The sequence below is a fragment of the Vulpes lagopus genome, chromosome 11 (assembly GCF_018345385.1).
Source record: "Vulpes lagopus strain Blue_001 chromosome 11, ASM1834538v1, whole genome shotgun sequence".
Lineage (NCBI taxonomy): Eukaryota > Metazoa > Chordata > Mammalia > Carnivora > Canidae > Vulpes > Vulpes lagopus.
The window spans coordinates 74,933,232-74,942,474 of record NC_054834.1 but is presented as its reverse complement, the minus strand read 5'-3'; the positions used below and the strand labels follow the sequence as shown (position 1 = coordinate 74,942,474).

General features: G+C 43.4%; 1 non-coding gene across 1 annotated transcript; it reads left to right on the top strand.

The window, feature by feature from the left end:
* The first annotated feature begins 233 nt into the window (after window positions 1-233).
* Window positions 234-340, top strand: LOC121472454. The gene has a single exon (XR_005982920.1). It is a non-coding gene; the product is annotated as a U6 spliceosomal RNA (small nuclear RNA).
* The last annotated feature ends 8,903 nt before the right edge of the window (window positions 341-9,243 follow it).

The following is a 9,243-nucleotide window of genomic DNA, read 5'->3' as shown; positions in this document are numbered from 1 at the left end:
GCGCGATCCTGGAGACCCAGGATCGAATCCCACGTCGGCCTCCCGGTGCACGGAGCCTGCTTCTCCCTTTGCCTGTGTCTCTGCCTCTCTCTCTCTCTGTGACTATCATAAATAAATAAAAATAAATCTTTAAAAAAAAAAAAAGATTCTCTCTCTCTTCCTCTCCCTCAGCCCCTTCCCCCTCTAAAAAAAACAAATAAATCTTAAAAAGAAAAAGAAAAAAGAAACTTAAAGTCTTCACTTCAGCAGGACATGTGCTAAAACTGGAACAATAGAGAAGATTTAGCATGGCTCCTGCACAAGGATGACACAGTACATTGGTGAGTTGTTCCATATTTTTGTAAACAAAAATGCTCAAATAAAACACTCACAGTAAAAAACAAAACAGAACTTTAAAGATACATAGGCTTGAGAAAGAGGACTGGTGCAGGTTCATTATCACAGATCCAGGAGAAATAGAAATAATCACTAGAGAATGTCCTGAGAAAAAGTACAACAACCAGCTGGATAATTCAGAGGAAATGAATAACTCCCTAGGATAATATAAAATACCAAGATTGACCTTGACACAATTGGAGTTCCTGAATAATTACCAAATAACAGTTTGGAAAGATGATTAAAGATGGTGAAGGCAAAAAAATATAAGTCCCCTTATTATGAAGGAGCAAAACGTATCAGAAACATTGGCTCCTTTTATAAGATTGTAAATCGCTTCATTAAAAAAATGTTAAGCTAAAACAAGTTCCTATTGCTCATTGTATTATTCTATAAGCTGGTTCTAACATTTCAGGGAGTTTGTCTTATGAAATAAATACTAAGTTCATGTTAAGATATGTCAAGCATTGTTTTGAATAATTACATAAGTCACCAAATATCCAGCGTGAGAATGGAGGAAAGTCCATAAACTCTTCTGTTCACTTGAAGTGTAAGGAACTAGTAAGAAGCTCACTTTTCTTCTTTCTATCTTTAAGGGTCTGTCATTTTCCAGGCTTGTAACCTGTGTCTTCCTGCTACAGTTGCTTCAAACAGAGATTTCCAGTGGGGTTCTAGCACTATATGTTGAATTTTTCAAATTTGCCCTACAGGTATGAAATCCTTTTTTTTTTTTTTTTAAGATTTTATTTATTTATTCATGAGAGACACAGAGAGAGAGAGGCAGAGACACAGGCAGAGGGAGAAGCAGGCTCCATGCACCGGGAGCCTGATGTGGGATTCGATCCCGGGTCTCCAGGATCGCGCCCTGGGCCAAAGGCAGGCGCCAAACCGCTGCGCCACCCAGGGATCCCCAACTACCCCTGTTCTTAAGGGGTTGTGTTCTCCAGTACTTTGACTTTTTAAGAGCCGCCTCCCCCCCACCACCCCTTACCCAAATTCGACATCACCACTATTCCTTCTTGCCTCTCAGGTCTCTTCTCTAGAGTCATTTTCCTTCTTTCTGAAGTTCACCTTCTGGAAATTCCTTCTGTCTGTTGGTGATAAACTCCTATATTCTTTTGGTCTGCAAGCCCTCGCCTTGGTATAGGATAGGATGGCCGTCCTTGCTCACCGGGCTGGGGTGAGTCCAAGTTTCCATGGCCATTCTCTGAAGCTCCAACACCTTGGGAAGACAGAGTCAGCCCTGCTCAGGGGCTGCACTAGGGCTAGGCTGGGCCACAGCCCTTTCTGCCACACCTGTCTCCCTTTTCCAGACCTGATGGATCAGATCCTGCCATCTCAAGAGATTCTGCACATTGGGGGGGCCTGGGTGGCTCAGTTGATTAAGTGTCTCACTTCGCCTCAAGTCATGATCTCAGCGTCCTGGGATTGAGCCCCGCGTGGGGGCTCCACATTCAACATGTAGTCTTCTTGAGATTCTTTTTCCCTCTCCTTCTGCCCCTTCTGCTTGTGCTCTCCCTCCCTAAAATAAATGAAATGAATCTTTTATTATTATTATTTTAAAATATTTTATTTATTTATTCATGAGAGACACAGAAAGAGAGGCAGAGACACAGGCAGAGGGAGAAGCAGGCTCCATGCAGGGAGCCTGATGTGGGACTCGATCCCGGGACTCCAGGATCATGCTCTGAGCCAAAGGCAGACGCTTAACTGCTGAGCCACCCAGGTGTCCCTAAAATGAATCTTTTAAAAGAAAGAGAGAGAGGTTCTCATCAAAATCCTTTAGCCTGGCATTCTAGCCTTGTACCTTCCAAACTTCACATACCCCTGCCCAGTGTGGGTGCACCACCTTACCCACCCTTCCTCAGACCCCTGGCCTTTCCTGTCTCTGTCCTTCTGTTCTGAGAGACACTAAGAGAAGTAAAATTTTCACTGTGCCACTACATGCTCTGCCCTAGGGAATGAGGAGGGTTGGGGTGGGGTTTCCCAAAAGTGTTTGGACAGAAAGAACCAAGAAAGCAGAGGCCCTCCCTGCAAAAGCCCCTCTCATATGTATGGCCACAGATGGTTTGGTAAGGCAGACCTTGATTACCAAAATGCTAAATTATGGAATAGGAAAGCACTCAGAGGCTTTGGAGACAAGCCAAGGGAGGGGAGGCAAGGGAAGTCAGCGTCTGAAAGCTTCAGCAATATCTAGACGGGAACACTTGAAAGAGTGGGCTGAGGCTTCTGGGGAAGACATCCCTTTAGAGTTCTGAGGTCTCGTCCCCTCCCCCTTGTTCCATCCGGTCCTGTATGGCCGCCTGACCATACCATTTTCTGAAACTGGGTTTCTAGGGGGACAGGTACTGCTGAATCCCCAGCACCCTGATTGGGGACTTGAAAACTGAAAGATAAGGGCAGCTCCCACCTCTCTCCATTTTGTATCTTTCAGAGGGGAGGGGACTGCTAGTGCCTACGTAAGTGAGTTCCGTGGGGTGCTGCTGCCCTTCTGGGATTATACAGTCAGTCTAAAGGGACGGTTTGGGTGCTACAGAGCTGGGGCAGGTGCTGCCTCGCCAGTTGGACGTGCCAATGGTGTCCTCTGCTGGTTGCTTCTAGAAATCCTGACAGAATGTGGAGCCAGCAGCCTCCTGTGGGCCCTGGGCCCAGGTCCCAGGATTGCAACCATGGCTCAAATCAGGAGGAGGAAAAGGGAGTGCTGTTCGCATTCCAGAATGAATGAGAACAGAGTGACACCTGGGACCATCTCCCTGTTGAACAACTGGTACTGGTTAGGAACAAAGGTTTCTGGTGCTTGGCACCTCACTCTGAGTGACCAAGGTTTACATACCAGACACATTTTAGCAACAGCAGACTCTATCATAACAACTGGAAAAAACTGTTGCCACTATTGGCACTCAAGAGACAGCCTAGGACATCACTAGTGCTTCGTTCCTCTGGGTAACCAGGCAAGGTATGCAAAGTGCCTTAATGCCTTCCGTTGGGATGGTGGCGTCTCTTGCAGTGTGTCATCCATGCATCATACTGGAGCACAGTGTGAGCTACGGCTGCTGTCCTGCCTTTCCACTACCTTGATCATTCGGACCCTGGTTCCTACTAAGTAAACTGCCCAGCTAGGCTTGCATGCTCCTCAGATACGGGGAGGAAGAGATGGTTGGGCTTTGAGTGAAGGCAAAATCTAGGGTTACGCAAGCCTGGTAACTTCCCTGGGGGACATCTGGGCAACTATTAAGGATAAATTGCTGGCAAAGTAATAAGTCCTATACCAGTTTAGCTTCTTTTTTTTTTAAATTATTTATTTACAATAGTCACAGAGAGAGAGAGAGAGAGAGGCAGAGACACAGGCAGAGGGAGAAGCAGGCTCCATGCACCTGGAGCCTGACGTGGGATTCGATCCCGGGTCTCCAGGATCGCGCCCTGAGCCAAAGGTAGGCGCCAAACCGCTGCGCCACCCAGGGATCCCACCAGTTTAGCTTCTTTGTATATTGAAGGCAGCAGACTCTATATTTAAGAATTTTACTAAAACCTTCTAGTAAAGGGGCCAGCAGACAAGAGACCATGCCTGAAGGGCCTTTGCAGCAAGGAGCTCTGGAAGATGGGGAAGCTGTGAACCAAGTGCTGCCACTGAGCCTTGTCTCCTTCAGACCCCATGGAACTAGTCTCTGCTTTGGAAATTTTATTCCGCCAGTACTCAGGGGTTTGCCTTCATGGTCTTCTTCCTGTAGCTAAGAACCCTGCACATACCCCTTGGCACAAAATCTATGCATGCTGGCCAGATTTCCATGGCTGCCATCTGCAACTCTCAGTCTGAGGACTTTGCTTTGTCACCATGGCCTGGTCTACCCATGCATGGGCAGGCTGAAAGCTAACGCCCCCAGGAGCAGCTGTCCAACCATGATGATTAGTGTGTGTTGATGGGAAAATACCCTCGTTGCCTTGTACCTCGGGGCTATTGCTGAAGTGTTAGCCACTGGCTTCCAGAGTCCTCTATGAAGGACATTTAGTATGGTCAGCTGCAGTTTTAGCCTGCTAGAAAAGCCAGCCTGAGTGGAAGTAACGAACACAACAGATGGGATGTCCGACAGAAGGGATACATTTCAGGCATAAAACAGAGAAATCCCAAGACCAGACTAAGAAAGTCTAAGAGGAAGGATTGAAGAAAAAAAATGACTGTACAGGGCAGCCCTGGTGGCTCAGCGGTTTAGCGCCACCTTCAGCCCAGGGCGTGATCCTAGAGACTCAGGATCGAGTCCCACATTGGGCTGAGAGCCTGCTTCTCCCTCTGCCTGTGTCTCTGCCTCTCTCTGTGTGTCTCTCATGAATATATAAATAAATAATCTTTTAAAAAATGACTGTAGAATAAAAGCAAATAAAAGCAAAGAGATATGGAAGGTAGAAGGAGCTAAAATCTGAGTAACAGGGATTCTAGAGAGAAATATAAACACGGAAGGGAAAAATATTTGAAGAAATAATGGAGACAGTTTCCTGGAATAATATAAAATAAAGCATCTTGCATCAAAAAATGCCCAGAGAATGCCAAAAGAAGAAAAAGGAGGATGTGAGGGCAATCTGGCTGTGACATCCATCACCCCATTGATTGCCAGGGTTGATTCAGCTGATCTGGTTGGCTAGGTGTGTGTCCCCTTCCTCCCTACTGCTCCACGTGTCCCTAAACTCAGTTGAAGAGGACAACCTTCCCTGATAGAGGAGGCTTCCTCTTCAGTCAAAGATATATAGTAGCTGTGCTCCCCTGCTAGAACCTCCAAACAAGCCCTTGAGGTCCATTTGTAGGAGAACATAGGGCAGTAAGTCAAGCTCCCAAGACTCTAGACACATCCAAACGAGGCACTGCATGTGGCAGTCTGCCTTTCTTTAAAACAAAACAAAACAAAACAAAACAAAACAAAACCTCACATCTATATACACCATCTAGAACTTTAAGAATATCAGAGATAACACGGAGAGGAAAGAGCATATGACATACAAAGCAACGAGAATCAGACCAACATCAGATTTTTCAATAGCAACATTGAAAGCAAGAAGAAAATGGAGTAATATTTTCAAAGTATTAAAGGAAAAGAATTTAGAATCCTGAAATTTATATCCATCTAAACTGTCATCCAAATATGACATATGGGCCCCACACACCAATTATTACAGTAAGTTAAAGGAGCTAAGTCTTTCAGTTAAAACAAAAAGAGTGATTCTGTTTTTAAGGATCCAGATACATGTTCTAGAGACAGGTAAAGCCTGGGGACATGAACAGATTGAAAGTAACAGGATGGAAGATAACCTCTCAGACAAAAATAAAAATACTAAGCAGAAGAGATCTAAGGGAGTTATACCACCATCAGATAAACTAAGATAAAAAGCATCTGTAGGAAGGGAAAGCGTCACTCCATAAAGAAGGGTTCGATTCACAAAGGGAGGTAGCAATTTTAAATACATTGTACTAAATAACATAAACTCAAAATACATTAAGCAAAAACTGAGAGGCTACAGGGAGAAATCATTAAATCCACCTCAGGGGTCCATTGTTGGTGAATGTCAACTAATGTAGCCACTTTGGAAAACATTTGGCAGCATAACCTAAAATTCTGACTGAGGAATCCCATGCCTAAGAACTGTCCCAGGAAGAAATTTTATACTCAGACATATCTACAAGAATGTTTACAATTGGGATCCCTGGGTGGCGCAGCGGTTTGGCGCCTGCCTTTGGCCCAGGGCGCGATCCTGGAGACCCGGGATCGAATCCCACATCGGGCTTCCGGTGCATGGAGCCTGCTTCTCCCTCTGCCTGTGTCTCTGCCTCTCTCTCTCTCTCTCTCCCTGTGTGACTATCATAAATAAAAAAAATAAATAAAAAAAAAAGAATGTTTACAATTGGGAAAAAAAAAAAGAGCCCAAGGGCCACCAGCAGAAGAGCGAATGGATAAATTGTGATACAGTCCCACGAAATATTATTGACAGTCAAATCAAATGAACAATGGCAATATACAGCAATTAGGAAAATCAAAGTAATGTGATAGTAAATAAAATGTCAGCCTCTAAATAGGATATTCAGCATATTATCCTTTTCACAAGGTTAAAAAAACTTTTAAAAAGCACATGTAGGGACACCGGGGTGGCTCAGTTGGTTAGGCATTTGCCTTGGGCTCAGGTCATGATCCTGGGGTCCTGAGATCGAGTCCCACAGGCTCGGCAGGGAGTGTGCTTCTCCCTCTACCCCCCCCCCCCACTTGTGCTCTCTCTCATATAAATAAAATATTTAAAAAACAACAACAGGGATCCCTGGGTGGCGCAGCGGTTTGGCGCCTGCCTTTGGCCCAGGGCGCGATCCTGGAGACCCGGGATCGAATCCCACGTCAGGCTCCCGGTGCATGGAGCCTGCTTCTCCCTCTGCCTGTGTCTCTGCCTCTCTCTCTCTCTCTGTGACTATCATAAATAAATAAAAATTAAAAAAAAATAAAAATAAAAAAAAAAATAAATAAAAAACAACAACAAAAAACATAGATACAAGAAAACCACAAAGAAAGAAGACAAAAAAAGCATATTTGAAGTTCAAGCTGGTTGCCTCGGGTGGGGGAATGAAAGTGGGATGAGCAGAGTTTAGGGCAGGAGGTGGAAGCAAATGGTTGCTTGGGTCATTGTATAGTCCTAGCCTTTGTTTTGTAGTAGTAGGTTTGAAGGTGCTTACATTATGAAAAATAATCAACTAAATATTTAATATTTTATGGACCAAAAATGGAATCATAATGGAAATTAGAAAACACTCAAAACTAGACTATAATTAAAACAATAGATACTTCATACCTATCAGGATAGCTACTATTAGAAAAAATAACCTAATGTGTTGGTGAAAATGTGGAGAAACTGGAACCTTGTGTGCTGTTAGTGGGAATGTACAATGGTGCCACCACTACGGAAAACAGCATGGTGGTGGTTCTTTAAAAAATTAAAAATAGATTTGCCATATTATCCAGTAATTCCACTTCCAGGTGTATCTCCAAAAGAAATGAAAGCAGGTCTCAAAGAAATATTTATATACCTATGTCATAGCAGCATTATTCACAATAGCTTAAAGGTAGAAGGAATTCAAGAGTCCATCGATGGAATGGATAAGCAAAATGTAGTTTATACATAAAATAGGATATGGTTCAGCCTTAAAAAGGGAGGAAACTCTAACATGAGCTACAATTTGGATGAACCTTGAAGACATTATGCTGAGTGAAACAAGCCAGTCACAAAAGGAGACTGCACAAAAATGTGAATGTATTTAACACTATTCAACTGTATACTAAAAAATGGTTATGGTGGGAAATTTTGTCTTTAACTCAATTAAAAAAAACTGAGAACAAATACATATAGAGCTGCATCAAAGGACACTTTGGCCTTAAAGGATAAGACTGTTCCACAATGGAAAAATAGTACCTTTGTAGGAAAATGATCCAGAAGCCATCTCTTTAACCAAGTGACAAAAATTAGCATCACCAATAATTGGATATTCTCCATCATGTGCTTTATGATATGCACACATCACTTCTAGGCTATTTTTGCTAAAATTGTTTAACCTAAATTTAAGTATGCAAAACAATCACACAAATCCGAATGTAGGACGTTTTCATAAGAAATCAGCCTGAGGGGAATCCCTGGGTGGCTCAGAGGTTTAGCGCCTGCCTTTGGTCCAGGGCGCGATTCTGGAGTCCTGGGATCGAGTCCCGCATCAGGCTCCCAGCATGGAGCCTGCTTCTCCCTCCTCCTGTGTCTCTGCCTCTCTCTCTCTCTGTCTGTCATAAATAAATAAATAAATAAATCTTAAAAAAGAAAAGAAATCAGCCTGAGTTATCAAAAAAAGCTCATTTAATGAAAAAAAAAAAAAAGAAAGAAAAACCATTAAGGCATCTGTTCTAAATTAAGAGGTTAAAGAGACCTAACAACTCCATGTGAAAACCACATGTGTTGTATGTAGAGAGAAATAGAGGTTGGCAAATGTGACAAAGTGGTGGCCCCACCAAAGGGCACATAATTCTTCCCTTTTCTTCAGGCTGGGGTTGGGAAGGAGGTAAAGCTGAAGCATCCAACCTCAATCATTAGAATAAGAGCCAGAGAATAACCCCAAGGGAGGGTGAGGAAAGGGGAAATACGTAAGAGCAGAAATCCATAATACATAAACAAGCTCAGTGAAGAGAAATGACAACAAAGAGCTGGCGCTCTGAAGACTAATAAAGAAATGTTTTTCAAGAGTGATAGGACAAAAAAAGGAAAAAGTGCAATAATATTAGATATAGTAAGAGGACATATTGTAGATACAATCAAGATTACAAACAAGGCAATTCTGCAAATAACTGAGCAATAAACTTGAAACCATAAATGAGGAAATAGGAAAATGCTTTTTTCCTTGGAAGTATCACTGACTCAAGAACAGAAAACCCAAGCAATCAATCTATTATCAACAAAAATCTAGAGTTAAAAATCTTTCCACCTAGGGCACCTGGGTGGTTCAGTTGGTTAAGCGTCTGACTCTCGATTTTGGTTCAGGTCATATTCTCAGGGTCAGGAGATCGAGCCCCGTGTCAGCTCTAAGCAGAGTGTGGAATCTGCTTAGGATTCTCTCGGGGATCCCTGGGTGCTCAGTGGTTTAGCGCCTGCCTTTGGCCCAGGGTGTGATCCTGGAGTCCCCGGATCGAGTCCCACATCGGGCTCTCTGCATGGAGCCTGCTTCTCCCTCTGCCTGTGTCTGTGCCTCTCTTTCTGTGTCTCTCATAAATAAATAAATAAAATCTTAAAAAAAAGCAAAAAACAAACGGATTCTCTCTCTCCCTCTGTCCCTACCCTGCTCATACTCTCTCTCAGGTGGAAAAAAAA